This window comes from Maniola jurtina, chromosome 20, assembly GCF_905333055.1.
Source record: "Maniola jurtina chromosome 20, ilManJurt1.1, whole genome shotgun sequence".
In the NCBI taxonomy this organism is placed as follows: Eukaryota; Metazoa; Arthropoda; class Insecta; order Lepidoptera; family Nymphalidae; genus Maniola; species Maniola jurtina.
The window spans coordinates 441,789-460,809 of NC_060048.1; the positions used below are offsets into that span (position 1 = coordinate 441,789).

The 19,021-nt window shown below is 35.5% G+C and overlaps 1 protein-coding gene and 1 long non-coding RNA gene across 2 annotated transcripts in view; one reads left to right on the top strand and one right to left on the bottom strand.

Annotated features, from left to right (window-relative positions):
* Positions 1-19,021, top strand: part of LOC123875907 (protein espinas-like) — a 172,824-nt gene that overhangs the window by 80,731 nt on the left and 73,072 nt on the right. The window lies entirely within an intron of this gene.
* Positions 2,121-3,149, bottom strand: LOC123875942. The gene is made up of 2 exons (XR_006798226.1): positions 2,653-3,149; positions 2,121-2,254 (listed from the first exon to the last, which is right to left on the bottom strand). It is a non-coding gene; the product is annotated as an uncharacterized LOC123875942 (long non-coding RNA).

A 19,021-nucleotide genomic window follows, 5' to 3' on the forward strand; every position in this document is an offset into this window, starting at 1 on the left:
AGTTTGATTTGCAATCTTTTCTCTTATTAAACAAGTCAATTATTTCATCTGTAATCCAATGCTTTCTACAAATCCTATCCTTAAAACCAAGAGTATCTTTAGCAATAGCTAATATATTGTTTTTTACATGCAACCATAAGTCCTCTTCTGAACATTCTTTATCTTCTTCCGTAACAATTACTTCGTCAGTCTTGATTCTGAAGGATTTCGCAACTTCATCGTTTTCAAATCTACGTAGATCGAGAACTTTCTTTGGTTTAGGTTTGTCTAGCTTCTTTAACCTGATTTTTACTTTAGACACCAGTGGAATGTGGTCAGAATTTATATCGGCGCCTGGATATGTTTTTACACTGGTAATAGCGTTGCGAAATCGTCGATTTACACATACGTAATCGATTTGGTTTCTAACAATATTTGAGCTCGTGTGAGCAGGGGATTCCCAAGTATACAAACGCCTTTTAGGTAGTTTAAACCATGTATTCATTACAGTGAGGTTGTGCTCTGCACAGAACTCTATTAGGCGCTCACCGCGGTCATTCCTTTCTCCAAGACCATATTGCCCGATAATGTTGTGTACAGGTGCCTCCCCCACCTTAGCGTTAAAATCTCCCATTATAATATTAATGTCATGATTTTTTGTCATCTTCATTACCAGATTTAAATCGTCATAAAACTTTTCACATTCATCCTGTGTGCTATCTGCAGTTGGTGCATATACTTGGATTAGGTTTGTACGGATTGGCTTTGTATTTAGTTGTAGCAGAATGATTCTCTCTGATTGCGGAATGTAACCCGATACACAGTCCTTAATGTTTTTGCTTACCAAGAAACCCACTCCTCTATAGTGTTTATCCCCACCTGAGAAGTAGAAGTGAGTATTTCCATACGTCGGTATCTCGCCGTTTTCCTTCCATCTGGTCTCACTTATGCCCAAAATATCCCATCCATGTCTGCTATGCTTTTCCATATTACTTATATACTTACCTACAGCAATTAATATTAGCCATGCACTGCATTTTTATTTGTAACCTTAGTTGTAACCATAGAAACCATTTTCATTTTTCACGATTTTTACAGGGCTTTCATAATTCTGTTTCTCTTGTTAAATAAAAATAAAAAAATAAAATTTTATTTAACAATATCAACTTTTTGTTGGGTTATTATGATAAGTTTTAATGTAATAATCATCTAAAAAATTGAAACAGAGATCAATAACAATAATATTTTGAAATAATCGCATATTTTGGTTTTTTCATATCGACAGGAGTGACATAAATTTCGCCATGAGTGACAGGAATTTTCTTAAAATTACAAATTTATGTAAGAATACAAAAAAAATAACCAGGCTTAATTGCTTTTGGTGTCAACAGTCTTAATATGTCAATTTCAGGAAGTGAAATTTAGTTAAAAACTATTAAAAAAAATCAACAAACATGTTCTACAGAAATGACGTACTTAAACATAAGATTCCTTTAGAATAAGATCCTGAAAATAGAATCATTACAAAATATCATTTTCTTCGCCTGGCGAAGCAAAAAAAGTTTTTAAAACATGTTTTATGACATTATCGAACGTATCATACTAATTATATTTTATTTTTTGGATTGCATTTTCCAGTTTGAAAAATATCAGAAGTACCCTCACATTCAAAGGTTGATCTGTAAAAAATTTCAACCCTGGACTTGACGTTGTCGCTATTGGGTTCCTGTATATTCCTATATTATGATTGGTTCTGCAGATACCAGCTGTGAATGGGTTGGTTTCGTTAAATCAGCTCAGTCTTCAGTTTTTTTTGGGAGTAAAGTAAATAAGCCTAATTTTGTAATGGGAGCAAATCCGAGCTGTTTTTCAAACTCTGCCAGCTTAATTTTCATAGCTTAAGAAGCAAATTTTCTAATTTCAGTGTTCATTTTTGTCTGCAAGACTTTGATCTAAGGAAAATCCAGAAAATACTGTAGATATTTGTGAAACTGGACTTGAAGGAGAATTATCTTCTTTTCAATACTTATACACGCTCTGGCCAACTCTTTCTTATTGGTTTTTGTGCTCTTGGTGTGTAGTCTTTAATTGATTTTATTTTCCTAGCTTCTAATAGTTTTTTTTAGTATCTTTCTCTATATTTTCGATGTGCTCCTTCCGGTCCAGCTTTGGTCATTTTTTGTCTCTTCTTCGGTATCCAAGCCTTTTTTTGTTCTTCCTAAACGTTACTCTTTTTCTTTCTCCAATCACGTTTTGCCTGATATGCCTGAAAAAACTACCAAAAAGAGCCATGCTTATTATTCCTGTAGAAAACAAGTCACTTCTGTCGAAAATAATAATAATAAAGCTAGCAGTACAATATCTAAAACCAGTTCATAATAAAAAACAGCATTCTGCATTAGTTAAATTATAATAATTATAAATTTGTATTTGTACACAGAAGATAAAATATATTAGAATAATATAAGTAAATTATCATTTCTGTAGAAATATCTCACTTCTGGAGAAAGCTATATCAACAGAAGTGAATTCTACAGAAGTGGCGTTTTAACTTAAAAATATGTTTTCGGTGCAAAACTTTAAGTTTTTACTATATTATATTCTCGATTATATTAATTAATCAACTTATTAATAAGGCCCTAAGCAAATCATATTTTTAAATTCTTTACTTACTTTTTTTTATTGAGTACAGAAATGAGACTTCAACTTTGACACTGGTGTAGAACTCCTATACAACTTAATGATTCTCTGAAATGCTATCACTTGCAGAAATATGGCCTACACTAGTCATAACAAGGCAAATCATAGAGTTGCTAGAGCTATAAACTAATGTTCCAACTTGAAAAATAAAAATTTTAGCATTTCGGCAATTTTTTTCTACAGGTGTGATTATTTTTCACGAACATTGTAGAATGATAAATAACTTTTAAAATAATAAGTGAGATTTTTTATTATTTTTGTTGGTGCTTTCTTTGTCATATACTTTACACAAAAATTAATTTGCCATACATGTTGAGTCTTTCTAAATAATTTTTAGAGACCCGTCAATATTATATCCTATGTCGCGAACATTCTACAGGACGTGAGTAATCACGTACTGTACCACTGAAATAAAGTAAAATTTAATATTTAATTATAAAAATAGTTATTTAATATGTTGAAGAAGGTCATGAAATTATGTTATGAATTAGGTTTTAAAATTAGTTCAAATTTACGGAGCTACGATATATTTTAAGCGAACACAAATATAACGTTTCGGTAGAATGACCCGTATATAGAAAAACTAGGTACGTTCTTTTGAATAACATTTTTAAATTTATTTTTGCGAAAATGGGAAAACACTCGTAAACACAATCTTTCCCTCGGTGAGAAATTGCTAAACTTTTAACGCCATCTGTTGTCACCGCTTTGATTTATCGCCACGGAATGAACGTGCGTCGTCGGCAGATGGCGCTAGTGAATTGTTTATTACAAACCGGGAGATTTATTGGCGAAGGGGGATAGAAAGATGATAAAAGCCTAGCGAACAAGTATTATATTATTACTAGAATAGCTAGCGACCCGCTCCGGCTTCGCATGGGTGCAGTGTAGCTACACTAAATATGTGTGGTTATTTTGTTATCCTGCAGTAGTGGCCCGGTGATTGATCATGATGATGATGATGATGATGATTCAAATGAGTACTTAATTACATTTTTAGGTAGGTGTGCGCTAGGAAAACTTCTCTTAATAAGTTCTTCAGTTTCAATAAAAACCGGCCAAGTGTGAGGCAGACTCGCGCACCAAGGGTTCTGTACTCAGGCATTTTTTCGACATTTTGCACGATAAATCAAAAACTATTAAGAATAAAAATAAATAAAAATCTGTTTTAGAAAGTACAAGCAAAGCCCTTTCATATGATACCCCACTTGGTATAGTTATCTTACTTCGAATTTTAACGAACATTTTGATTTTTTTTTAGTGATGGTTTTCGGTTTTTCCTTTACTTGTGCTATAAGACCTACCTACCTGCCGAATTTGATGATTCTAGGTCAACGGGAAGTACCCTATAGGTTTTTTTGACAGACACGGCAGACGGACATACAAACAGACAACAAAGTGATCCTATAAGGGTTCCGTTTTTCATTTTGAGGTACGGAACCCTGATAAAACAGCATTTTCGATGAAAGCTCTCAGGCTGAGATCTATAGAGTGCACTTTGACTTTGCTCAGACCTAAGACACTGTTAAAACGAGACAGCGTTAAATAGCTGCCATGAATCTGTCTCGTTTTAACTGAAACTTATGTCTAAGTAAAGTCAAAGTCAAAAAAAAAAGTACGCTCTATCAGCCTCAATCACGTCGGCTTGATTTCTTCCGACATCTTCATTGGACATCTTGAACAATTACTTGTCATATTTGAACAAATACACAAAACGATATTAAACTATATACGTATACCTAAAATTGATGAAAACCACATTAAAATCCGTTGCGTAGAGAAGCGCTTCTGTTTTTTGTACTACGTAGAGATTATTGCCCGCAACATTGCCCGCAACCTAGTCCGCGTAAATTTAGGTTTTTAAAAAATCCCGTGGGAACTCTTTCATTTTTAACCGACTTCAAAAAAAGGAGGAGGTTCTCAATTCGTCGGAATCTTTTTTTTTTAATGTATGTTTACCGATTACTCAAAGACCCCTGAACCGATTTGGAAATTATTATTTTTTGTTTGAAAGGGTATACGGTGCAGGTGGTCCCATATAAAGGTGAAGATATGATGAATATCTTCGGAGATGGAGAACAGAACTCCTCTATGAATAAGAGCAATTGCTCGCGATCAGTGTAATAGCTTAGTAAACAGTAGGGTTTTAACTGGGCATAGTATATTATAGTACAGTGGGGCCACTAAAAATTGTGAAATAAAAAAATTTCAAAAGAAAAATAAAACCGACTTCAAAAACCACAAGCACTAAAAAGTAATAAATATTTTTTGTTTAGTTACACGTGTAATGTACCTAGGTATGAAGTCGGGCGAGCTTCACATTTGGATTTCTAATTTTGTTTTATTATGCTCGCTCGACTTCATACCTAGGTACATTACACGTGTAACTAAACAAAAATTATTTATTACTTTTTAGTGTTTGTGGTTTTTGAAGTCGGTTTTATTTTTCTTTTGAAATTTTTTTTCCGATATATAAAGTAGCCCATAAATATTATCTATTTCCAAGATGCAAGGTAGCTCTGTACCAAATGGATGATCCCAAACCCACGACTTTGTTCACATGGATTTAGCTTAATTTTTGTTCAAATTAGTTACCTATTTCGCTAACTCGCAAATAGATTTGTTTATTTTAGCAATTTGTTGTGATTTGTTTACCATATAACAATCGTCAATTGCAAGTAAATAAGCTACAAACCTATAAATTCACTATAATTTTCCCCGTTTTATTTTGTTTCTTAGTGATAGTAATGAAAAACCACAAATTTTCTATTATCTATTAGAGAAATGGTAAGGAGGTAGATACGAAGTGGTTTAATGCCTATAGAAACCTTGTACCTAGGTACAAAAGTTATCTTACCTTGCTTACATTCAAACCCGTGTTACATTCAAAACTATTAGCTGCAGCCGTGAAGACTGAAAATCTGAAAATACTACTTACTTACTTATTTCCAAAGACTTCGAATTAAGTAGGCAAAGTGAAAAACAATAATTGAGTATAATATTATGTCCATATATTTTGTTAATAGTTCAAATCTACACAAGGTAAGTTAAGTTTGCATGTTTTTTTGTTTTTTATCTATAAAATAATATTCAGCAAATTAATGAAACACGTATTTTGATAATAATTATTTATTATGAAATGAGCTTATGCAGCAAAGGAAAAATAGAACATAATTTTTTAACAGCAATGTGTGCCCAACAATACACTGAAAACGGTATTGAAAACTGCGATTGAAAAACGCAACGTGTTTTTTAGGAAATTTATTTTCTTAGAAGTTTGCTCTCAGAAACTAGATGGCGCTGTTCGAAAAGAACATACAAAGAAGTAACGCAACTTCTAACTAGATGGCGTCACTAACTTTCAACACAGTTTAAAAAAAACTTACTAGATGTCGCCAGTGTAGAACTTTTAACAAAATTTCAACGAATCTCACTAGATATCGCTACTCAACACATTTAAGAAAAAAAATAGAACTAAACATTATACTGAAGAAAGTTTTAACTTTTAAATGCGATGCGTCCATTATTATTTTACATTCGTAATAAAAGCAGCCTAAGCCCTCGAAGGTGTGAAATTCATTTTTGTTCCTCATCTTTGATTTTTTATCCACTTTGGGCGTGGGAACAAGGCAGGTAGAGTTACATTCATACAATATTACGTCGTAAAAGTGCAGCAAAGTAGTTATTGTGCTAGTATCACGTTCCACTAGGCCTACGTGGCGTTCTTTTACGTTTTACCTTTACCCAGAGCAAGATTCCTTTTGTCTGTCAATTTGTGTCACAGCTTCAGTAAATAAATTCCATTTATTTCGGCTTTATCGACCATTAAAAGCGCCTAATTAAACTTACCATAGTTATAAAGCATGAGAACGAATCCGAAGAATTTTGCAGCTTTTTTAATCTTTCTTCAGTTTCTTATAACTGAAGAAAAAAAATTGTTCCTTCTATATAATTATTATTTGTTAAATAAGTTAAACTAACATACCTACTTACCTACTTATAAAATACTATTATCGGAAAGGTCCATTTAAAGTAGGGTTCCGTACCTCATATTATTTGAAATAGTATCGCTTTATTTTTAATGAGTTTCTAGATGACAACAAACTTCAAAAAATCTGCCACTCATAGACATTCTCTTCAGCGCAACGGTGTGTGTCGTGTGGTTAAAATGGGAAGTGCCGGGTTCGATTTCAAAGTTATTTGAATCGCTAATCAAAATAACAAGCCTTTATTGCATTCCATTTACAAAGTAAGCAAATATTCTAACACCTAAGTTGTAAGTCATGGCCATAAAGACAGCATAAGCACACGGTATAAGACTTCAAAATTAATAACCTACGCCATAAAAGTCGTGCTTCAAATTCCATTCAAATACAATACCTACATTTATATTCATACACATGTATCGCTTGCCCACGTGTCTGTGTGTTCATTGATGGAGCAGCTCATGAATGGTCAGAGCTATATTTAGTTTGCCAAGTTCTGACAACCGGCATAAAGTGCCGCCGGCCGGGATGTCGACACATTCACAAAGTCAATGGAGCGCCTCAACAATGTCGAACTCTTGAGCAGCGATGCTTTTCTAGTACCTAGGTAGCTTAGGAAGAAGTCTCTCGGATTAGTTACCCAGATGTATCAAATTGGAAAACTAACACACATACCTATTTTAAAGAATTAAAGTCCCACGCTGCGCTGAGTTCGTGTTTATTCGAACTATGTCAGACCCTACTGTAGGTATGGATTTTCATACGGTTTTCAAACTTTACATCAACAGAAAGAGGGATTATATTATAGGAAGGTTATTTGTAATGCTTATAGAAAAATATGCAGCACCTGGACTAGTCGATAAGGCTTATGGATGCTCTAGGTAGGAATAGAGAAACTCTATTTGGTTTCTAAATTGTTTACCTACCAAGAATCGAACTTGAGACCACTCGAGAATACATGTAACCACTGCACTTATAAGTTCCAACTAGATTGATTTCAGTTTCACAAATTGTGTTGTGTCAAAAGTTTATTGAAATTAGATACAATATACCTACTTAACAAGTCTAAATTAAAAATTTATAACACCCCCGACGATCCAAAGTATCTGAGTTTTCCAAAACATCATTTTCAAATAAATAATTATGTATTTAGGCAACGTCCATCTCGACAGCTTGACATTTGTCTATTGACATAATATTATGAACCAAACGGTTATCTAACCTTCTTTTCTACAAGAAAACTAGAAAAGAGCTGATAACTCTTAAACGGCTGAACCAATTTTTTTAGATTATAGCTAAGAACACTCTCGATCAAGCCACCTTCAAACAAAAAAAACTAAATTAAAATCGGTTCATTCGTTTAGGCGCTACGATGCCACAGACAGATACACAGATACACAGATACACATATACACAGATACACAGACACACAGACACACAGATACACAGATACACACGTCAAACTTATAACACCCCTCTTTTTGGGTCGGGGGTTAATAAAATAAGTTTTGTGCTTAATTTATAGGAGCTTTTTTTCTGTGAAAAAATTGGTTGTCTGTAAAGTCGGTTTACTGACGATAGTTGAACGTGACAACAAAGGCCGATTGTGCTTCTTTGTCGCTCGTTCCGCGCTCTCGCTTGCACTTCAAGCCTTACATGGAACGCCTCAGAGCGAGGTAACGCCGCATGAGTCATGTTTTTTCGTGCGTGCAGCCGGCTCTATCGAATTATAAGACGTTGTCACGTCAAAAAAATTGTTTTTCTACCAACGGACATTTCTTTCAAGGCTTAGCTGTAACAAGCGCCGCAACTTTTTATGGGTCTAATCTAATAAGAAATAGACTTTTTTCTCTAAAAAACTTATTACCATAGTTTTTTATGGTATTCAAATGAAGGCACCTGCCATGACATGACATGATACCCTGGAAGGAATTTACTTGATTGATATTTTTGTGAGCATGTTTTTGGTAAGTATGGTAACACCCATATCTGTTTTTAATCAGTTTTAAACCGACGTTGACAAATAAAGAACGATATTACTTTCTTCTCCTGGACAAAAGCCTCCCCTCTCATAGGGAGAAACTACCAAGCAATCAGTGAAATATTGAAGTAGACTACAGGTATCTTTTAAACTCTTTTCAATACCTCTTTTTTTCATATTACTGTCTATCTTTGCTGTACCTATTCTACTCCCTTTACAACCTCTCGCACTACCAAGGGTCACTGGTAGAGATCTCTTATACAGATAAGTGCTTCCCTGACCACTTTTTCTTTATTTTTATTTTTATTGTTACAACTTTTTGGTACAAAAAAAAACCTAAATAGAGTTTATGATAGAATAGATGAACCTAGTTTTAGAATAGATGTACCTAGTCACCGAGTATAGGGAAGTTCTGTTATCTATGGTGTAGTAGTGGTGAAGCACGGAACAGAAAAAACAGTGTTCCGTGTGGTGAAGTGATTATGGTTTACGTGATTTTAAAACTAAAGCTACGAGGTTTCCAAACGCGCCCGGGGTCTCACATCCCAAAGAATCCCACAAAAAACAGCCGATTTTTAGACTCACACTTCTTCAATATGAGTTACCTAAATCGTTTCTACAATCTCTCTCTAAGCGTAAATTAACATTCTCTCAATAAAACCCTGATTTTACCAAAAAAAAGACATCAAATATTTTGACGCAGTTTTTAGTTGTTTACACTAGCTGCTTTTCTACACAAGAACCGAATGCTTTCATTTTTTTAACATCAAGATTGACGTTATACAGCGCGTTTACGATTGAATGTTTTAGAAAATAAGTAAGCGCTCTGAATTTTAGAATGATGCCAAGTTGAAAGTTTACTTCGGAGACTTCTGGCATGTACCAAAAGAGGAAAATAAAATAAAACATGCAGCGAATTGAATCTCGCATGTTCCAGTAAGGAGTCTTCAATTAGAGCGGCCGCCTTTTGTGAAAAACTGACGGTTACTTATGTTTTTCAAAACAGGCAATTTTTAAAACATCCATTCAACAACCTTCGATAATATGCATGGTTTACTATATTTCATAATTATAGCAAGAAGGTACCAAAGTAGCCACTTTAAGGCCACATTTCTTAAGAACTTGATTCCATAGTATTGGACTATAGAATAAAAGCTAACTAAACCCTTCTCATTCTGAGTGGAGATCTATGCTCAGTATTGGACCAGTGCAGTGGATGGATTTAGAATTTGAAATGATTAAAAACGGTTTTTAATTTTGATTGCTCTATATTGACTGTATCCTAGCAAAATTACCCATTTAAAAACTTCGTTAAAATAAAAGGTTTTTGATTTTTTTATATATCTGATAATTATTTAGTATTTAAGGTAAATATAAACGTTCTAATAATAAACAAGTCGAACGCAATCCGCAACGAGTGACGAACAAATTTCACTGCGACGCGACAGATGTCCTGCGCCCGCGCACTACTCCAATAGGGTTGCCTCTAAACAATTACAAACAATTTAATAAGTATAGATTGATAGTTTAAACTTTAATTTAATTAGGTTATTAGAATAAACTAGGGACAGTATTGAACTGAAAATTAGATTTAGAAATTAATCATGTATAGAAGTTTAAGCTAAAATATTTATTATTCTATGGGCTATATTATAGTAGGAATAAAGCTGTTGTTGTTTATTGATACATAGTAGTAGAAAAAAAAAATAACAAAGAAAGACCATTTCTTAATTTTATTGCCCACACAATTAAGTAATTTTAGCAAAATAAAAAATTGAAATAAAACGTAGCCCTAATAAATAAGTAACAAGCGTTCCTATGTAAAAAGTGGCACCTATATCAATCGGTAGTCATCGTCAACCCTACCCGCAAGCGCCTTCCAAAAGCATCTACTTAACCTCAAAATGAGCAGTTTTTGTGTAAGAGTTTTTATTTAAACTTACTGCCGTCTACTAATATTATGCTTATGTTACCATTTTTTCAGCCCTTATCTCCGCCGGGGGTGTTTGATGAATAAAAAAAAATTTAGCCGTGGTTCTGGCGTATTAAAAAAAACTTTTTTGTCTCTGGTCTCGCATATGGCGTAGCGCGTGCTACGTGCACATTGCGTACAATTTTTTTCGCATCCGATTCGAAATTTAAACACCGCGGCACATGCGCGCGCTGATATAGATTTTTTCTTTCCTTTTTCTCTTATTTTTTCCTTTTTTAGCGTCTATAGACATACCAACTCTTAAGCCTAACTAAAAGAACAGCTGATGGCGAAGAAGTCACTATACACTTTTCAAGAAGACGAGCTAATAGGGAAGTAGGAAACCCTGCGTCATGTGTCTAAGATAACGGGCATGACCAAGCAAAAAAAATTATGCTCCTGAAAAAAGCATATTATACAATCGAAGATTATGTAAATGATAAAAGAGCCTGGATTTGACCTGCATCTCGCTCCAGCAATGCGCGAGACTTCAATTACTGTTTTACATGGCATAATATTGTATTATATCAAATATTTGAAAAGAGCAACCGCCGAGTTTCTTGCTGGTTCTTCTCGGTAATATAGGCCAGTGATTCCAAATCAGTGGTAGATGCTTTTGAAGATTCAAAAGTACTTGTAAAAGTTTAATTAAATAAAAACATTTTGAATTTTGAATCATAGTGCGTCCTTTTCACTTCTCTCACTAGAGAGAGAGTTATGTTAGCTCAACTTAATGAATCTATCTGTATAATATATTAGATTAGAATGATTTTAGAACTAGTAGACCAACCATCGCGAGTATAATATAGTCGACAAGCCTACCGACTTTCACACGTGCAAAATAAAGAGTGCATTATTTTGCACGTGTGAAAGAGTACTAAAGGTGCAAATATAAACCAATGATATAATATTTAATTATTGTGAACTGTGAGTGTAAATAAATCTTAATTTATGGTCGTTTGTAAGTAGGCGAGTCAGCCCGATTTATTAAAATTGGAACGTGTCAGCAGCCGACATGTCGGCGCATCTGTCGAGGTTTTTTTTCTTTTTTTCACAAAAGACGCCGGCACCCGCGGCCCAGCCTTTGTTTATGGGCCATGAAAAAGTGATCATCAAATGCAACGCCTTATTGTTAGTTTTGTCTGTCCGACGTCATTTTTATAAGGTTGTTTGAATTTGGAGATAGCGCCATTTTATTACGGGACGTAAAAAAATCCAGCTTTAAGACCATAAAATGTCACTTTCATATTTCGATTTCCACTGGCTAGGAGACAGGCAAAAATTTTATTGAAACTGAAGAATATATTAAGAGAAGTTTCCCTAGCGCGCTCCCCAGCGCTTTCCATACAAATGTAATTTAGTTCTCCATTTGAATCATCATCATCATGATCAATCATCGGCCCACTACTGAACACGGGTCTCCTCTCAGAGAGAAGGTTTAAGGCCATATTCTGCCACGATGGCCTAGTGCGAATCAACAGACTACACACACCTTTTGAGAACATTATGAAGAACTCTTCAATGTTTTCCTTCGTCTTCAAAGCCAGTGATATTTAATCCGAAAGGTTAGAGGTGCGTGCCCGGGATCGAACCCTTGACCTCTCGAATAGGAAGCGGACGCCTTAACCACTAGACTATCATGGTTTTTTTTTTACAAAACATGTACCTATACAGTACAATTTAAAACCTTACTAGCCTTAGTAGTCTTAGCCTTCAAATCATAAAATCTATCGCTGAAAGTTAAGGATTACTTCGATACCATTTAAACTTTCACGCATTTCGAACACCCTTATTGGTGAAGGGGTTAATAATTACCCGCAGGGGTGTTGAGAATATATTTCAAACGCCTTATAGATGCTTATAGGTGATTAATTGTTTGTTTTCAAGGGCTTAGGGGTAAAATGTAACCCGTTAACGTGTGAAAAATATGTGTAAATTATTTGTTTTGGGTAAGCTGCGGTTATGGTCTTCAAGACCCCTTTATGAATTTTCTGTCATTTAGTTAGAGTGTATACGGTGTTTATGTTTTCAATGAAGTTTATAATAATATACTGTGTGTAGTTGCATAAATTTAAATTAGGTGTTTGATCATGTCCGTTCTCTACCTATTACCACCGCACTACTGAGCACGCATCTCTCAGAAGGGTTTGTTTGGATCGTAGTTCACCACACTGGCCAAGTGTGTATTGGCAAACTTTACACCATGAAAGGATATTGCATCACTCTTTTCCATGACTCGTAAGAGGCGATGTCACAGATTCACGGTTTTCAGATTTTTTCTTTTACTTGTGCTATAAGGTCTACCTATCTGCCAAATTTCATGATTCTAGGTCAACGGGATATACCCTATAGGTAGGTTTTCTTGACAGACAAGCCGGACAGATGGACAAACAGACAGATAACAAAGTGATCCTATAAGGGTTCCTTTTGAGGTACGGAACTCTAAAAAAACTGTAATTTAGGCTCAAATCTAGCCGCTATTCAGTCGGGTTGAACGCCCTCGGGTGGGCGACACCAACACACCAATTTGGTAACGAAACTTTGACATGACGTCTCCTTGCGTTACATTTGGTCATACCGAGTTTGCTGATTGTAATTTATCGAATCATCGTTAACATGATCTTACTGTGATACGAATCGCTTTGATTGACCAGACACAATTAGTTGATCAGATCCATTTATTTGATTCTTAACTTGCAATAGAATTTAAACAAATCAACATAGGTAAATTACCTGTACTACCCATTTTAAGAATGCGAAAGTGTGCTGATTTGTTGGTTTTTAGTTGCTCCTTCAATCTCGCCTTTCCGTTTGTCCTTCCATTACCTAATTGTTATAGCGGCTACACATTTTGTAAAACTTTCGGGTCTCTAGCTATTATGGTTCATGAGATACTGCCCACTGACGGACAGCGGAGTCATAGTAATAGGGTCTTTGAGTACGGAACCCTAAAAAAGGTTAAAGACGAACGCCACCAGAAAAACAGTACTATAAATTGAGATAAGTAATGTAACGAAGAAAGCCCTAAAAAGTGCTGCGAAGGGCAAAGCCTGGATGCCATTGGCGGGTCGTTGGCCCCAGATAATGAATATATTTGGCAAGATACGTTAGTACGTCTGCGGAGCCTTGTAGAGACGGGAAATGTGATGCCTTTTGAACGTTGACGTTAGTTATGGGAAAATTATTATCGATAACTCTCGTCTATAGTCGTATTCCTCATTACTGAGGGCCGTGGGCGTGACCCCTTGCCATTAATCCTATAATGGTAGGAGTTCCCTTAGGATAATAATGCGGTGGGTTTCCAAATCCTTACGCATACAACCCGACTAAGAGAACGAAATTTCGAACGAACTGCTAGCAATTTATCGTCGAATCCATTCGATTCCCTTATTGATTTATTGATTCCCTTGACGGATCTTGACAGATACGCCAGACAGTCATAAAAGTCATTCTATAAAGGTTCCCTTTTTCTCTAGAGATACGGAACCCTAAAAAGAACAGGAAATTAAATTTCAGAGAAGCAAATAAAAGTTTAGATTAGAAATTAGTAAGATTAGCTTTAGAGAATAGCTTTACAATTAGAGAGATTAGCTCTCTTTAATTTTAAATATCACTAAAAATTACTCTTTTGATGTAAAACCTCAGGCTATCGATATATTGTAGAAAAAAAACTGTTTAAAAATCTTAAATTTAGTGACTGGGCTACTGTTGGCATCTATAAAAGTAGAAATAAGTTGTTCGACTTGTATGCAGAAAAACAATATAACTACACTCCCACATTTGTTGAATATGTAAAAAATTATTCAAAATTATTCAAAAAGGTTTGCATACAAGCAAAGTCACTCTGCATAAAGCAAAAAATTATTAATTCTGATAATAAAATTAAAGCAGCTTGGGATATCATCACGGATGAAACTGGGAAACAAAAAGTGCATAACAATAAATTGGAGCTAAAAATTAATAATCGTATTATTGACTCCAATATTGAAATTGCAAATACATTTGAGAATTTTTTCCAGAACATTCCAGTCATCACTACTAGTTCCCTTAGCTCTTCACCAACAGAAGCCTATGATCTTCTCAGGGCCAATGTCACTGAATGCGGTGTGTTGTTTAGGTTTGAATACGTTACTCCATATGACATTGTTAAAGTGTTCAAATCTTTACAAAGCAAAAAAACCGGAGATCTGTGGGGAATATCAGTAAAAATAATTAACAATATTATTGATATTATTGCGCCATATCTAGCCTTAATTTTTAATGAGTCTGTGGATACAGGCGCTTTTCCAGATCTCATGAAATGTAGTAAATTGATACCTCTTTTTAAATCGGGTAGCAAAAGTGACCCAAACAATTACAGGCCAATTTCAATTTTGCCAACACTGAGCAAGATATTTGAGAAAATCATGCTCAACCAACTGCTTCAGCATTTCAATTTTAATAAGCTACTCCATTCTGAACAGTATGGCTTCACTAAAGGTCGATCAACAACCGACGCGGCCGCAATGCTGTTAAAGCATATATTCAATGCGTGGGAGGGGTCACAGAATGCCATTGGTATTTTCTGTGATTTATCCAAGGCATTTGATTGCGTTGAGCACGAGACTCTTTTAGTTAAATTGAGCCACTATGGAATCAAAGACACTGCGCTTGGTCTCATTGCGTCCTATCTTAGTGATCGTATTCAAACAGTATGTGTGAATGATGTGAAGTCATCCGGATCAGCCTCACTAATGGGTGTTCCTCAAGGCTCTATTCTAGGTCCTTTCATGTTCTTAGTATACATAAACGATTTACCATATGTAGTCCAAAATATTTGCGATATCGTACTATTTGCTGACGATACGTCTTTGATTTTTAAAGTCGATAGAAATAAGGACAATTTTGACGATATAAATGGTGCCATATCTCAGGTAACTCACTGGTTTACTGTAAATAATCTACTTTTAAATGCAAAAAAAACTAAGTGTATTGAATTCGCACTGCCCAATACCAAGAACACAAGTAACATTAATTTAAGGATAAATAATGATATTTTGAAAATAGAAGAGACTACTACATTTTTGGGGATAACCTTAGATGCGAAGCTGCAATGGGGCACCCATATATCAACTCTTGCTGGCAAACTAAGCTCTGCTGCTTACGCGGTTAGAAAGATTCGACAATTAACTGACGTGGAGACCGCAAAGATAGTATATTTTGCTTATTTTCATAGTATTATGTCTTATGGAATCTTAATATGGGGTAGAGCGGCAGATATTGGGAGAATTTTTGTATTACAAAAAAGGGCAATACGCGCAATTTATAACTTAAAACCACGCGATTCACTTCGAGAAAAATTTAAGGAAATAGGTATCCTTACCGTAGCCTCTCAATATATTTACAACAACATAATTTTTGTAAGACAAAATATTCTTAGTTACAAGAAGGTTGGCGATCTACACAACAGGCTGACTAGACACCGTAACAGGCTTGCGACTCCTACGCTCCGTCTCAGGAAGGTCCAAAAGTCATTTGTGGGAATGGGTATAATCTTCTATAACAAAATTCCTCAGTCAATTTTGGACTTGCCTTTACACAGGTTCAAAAAATCTATTAAAAATATGCTCTTGAGAAAAGCATATTATACTATCGAAGATTATGTAAATGATAAAAAAGCGTGGATTTAAACTTCGATTCGCTCCAGCAATGCGCAGGACTTCAATTGCTTTTATACATGGCATAATATTGTATATCAAATCTTTGAAAAGAGCAACCGCCGAGTTTCTTGCTGGTTCTTCTCGGTAGGAAAGGCATTCCGAACCAGTGGTAGATGCTTTTGACGATTCGAAAGAACTTGTAAAAGTCTAATTGAATAAAAACATTTTGAATTTGAATTTGAATTTGAATTTATTTTCCTCAACCGTCCAACACTAGGAAGTAGGAACTAAAGAAGTGGCGGTACATCTTGGAGAGTTCCCAAATATCTTGAGTCAGGGACCGCTGTATGTCTAGCGCTCAGTAAATCCCATTAGCTAAATGTCTATCCCTCGCCAAGGTCTAGGCTTTCCAGCGAAGGCTGTAAGCCAAGATCACAGTATAAAGAAAGACACAGTAGTCCAACGCCTTTCATTTCGAGATTGACGACTACGATGACCCTTAAAGAAAGGACCCTAACTAGGGTTGCCACCTGCCGCTTCTTGATTTACGGGTTACTATCATAAAAAATACGGGTTTTAGTTTTTTTTACGGGATACAGTGTTTTAGATAGATATTTTTTTAAATTCTCACTTTTCGAAGAATCAGCTTTTAAAAGCTGTTAACTTTGTGAAATAAATATATAAAATCTTTGCTAAGTCCGCCTTCATAGTTCATAGTATCAAATATCAATATTGAATCGGTTTCGGATACGCAGGTACTGGTCCACGTATTGTCGCATAAAGAAAATATTCATTCTACTAAACAAAACGTAAGGGTTTGGTATCGCCAGCCAGCTCCGAGTGAATTTGTAAAAAAATACGGGAGCTTTTTTACCAAATTACGGGTTTTTGTGTTATCATACCCGGAAATACGGGGTAGCCCGTAAAATACGGGGCATCTGGCAACCGTAGCCATAACTATGTCGTAGGACAGTTCCGGTCGCTCCTTCGTCCCGTATTTACCGCACGATTGCTATGTCGAGACGGCTTCATCAAACCTCTGTATGTACTAAATACTTATACTATATCATATCCTCACTCAGTGCCAAGGCTATTCTTTAGGATGTTATAAATATTAATGTATTTTCTTTTGCCAACAGTTTGAGCAACATACTTGTTCCTTGTTCCGCATAAAATATTATTATGTAGGTATTTATTTCATGAGCGACGATAGCTTATTGTTTAAGACTTCAGCCTCCTATTCGATAGCTCCGAGTCTATCCAATGTCTGTCCACATAATGAGACATCGTCTAACGTTGCGCTTTCTGGTGCAAGGTCGCCATTTTAGCATCTTGAAGCTTATCCGATGAGCTATGTCGGTTAGACTGGGTATCTTCTCGTTGCTGATTTGATCACGTAGATAAACTCCAAGCATGGCTCTCTCCAGCGCCCGCTGGGTGACTCTAGGCTTTCTTATAAAGCCCATAGTTAGCGACCATGTCTCGGACCATTATTTGATTCCTACCCTAATTATCACTTGCTAGCAGATCTGATTTCAGCCAAGCGATAGTCTGTAAATTAAAAAAAAAGTCAGTCAATCAGTCAATCATCTTTTCCTTTTATATGTTTATATAGACTAGGAGTTTGAAAATCAGCCAAGCAAGTATCTACATATTTACCTATATGTGTAAAGATAAAAGGGTCCATTTCATGTAGCCGCGCCAATTTTGCTAAACGCCATGATGTATGTCCCCGTGGCTGTTTTTACTCTGTTTTCTGCCGCTAATGCAGCGAGTGGAAGGATTTATAGGACGATATCGTGGCACGTGACAGACGGACCGACGGATATATATTGCCGAGAAACAATGTAAATTATATGGACGCATTGAATCAAATAAATGTGTTCGGAAACTATTATCTTGGGCAAGGATCTGGGAACCCACCGTCTCCCGAGAAAACCACTTTTATTGATTATATTGCGATTAATCGAAAGGGGTAATAATAATAATGATCTTTATTTGCAAAAATAATGCTGACATCTGATCACTATTTAACTCCGAAAGAAGTAAGTGTAAGTAATGTGTTATGTGCCTTCTGCCTAGAAGTTGCCTATTCACTCTTGATTTGAAGGCCATATTATTAAAAGTGGAAGGGAATATAGAACCTTCTCTTTCGCAGTCGGTGTAAAAGAAATACCCCTTATACGCGAATACTGTCCATAGTGTGTTACGAATCGACGCACTCCTTTATTTACGTCTGGCGGTATTTATAGCGCGATATAATTAGACGCGCAATCAGCGCGCGGGAATCTCGCCATTAGCGGAAGTCCAAAATATGAATACCATTGATATCGAAACCAAAGAATGACACCTTCCGAGATTCGAAGAAAAACTGCAGCATTTCCCACTAGGGTTTCGTGAAAACTTTTTCACGAAACGAAACAGTTGGTCGAAATCGACACTCGCGATTCTCATTCGCTCTCGGAAGTTGCATTATTATAGTTTGCAGTTGCAAAATAATATGATATAGGTATAGCAGTAACAGTAGGTAGGTACTTTTATCTGCGACCAGCGTTTCTGGCAACTTTTTCATGCCATGATGAGTTGTAGCAGTTCGTACCTCTCGTTCTGAACACGTGCCCCAAATATTCGCCATGTATTTAGTCATTAGTGTATGAAATGTAAATCTTATTTTTTGGTAGGTATGTATACCTATGGTACCGGCGCTAAAAGCCTGCTTTATTATTTTTGCTTCGAATAAAATAACAAAATATAATAGCCATTT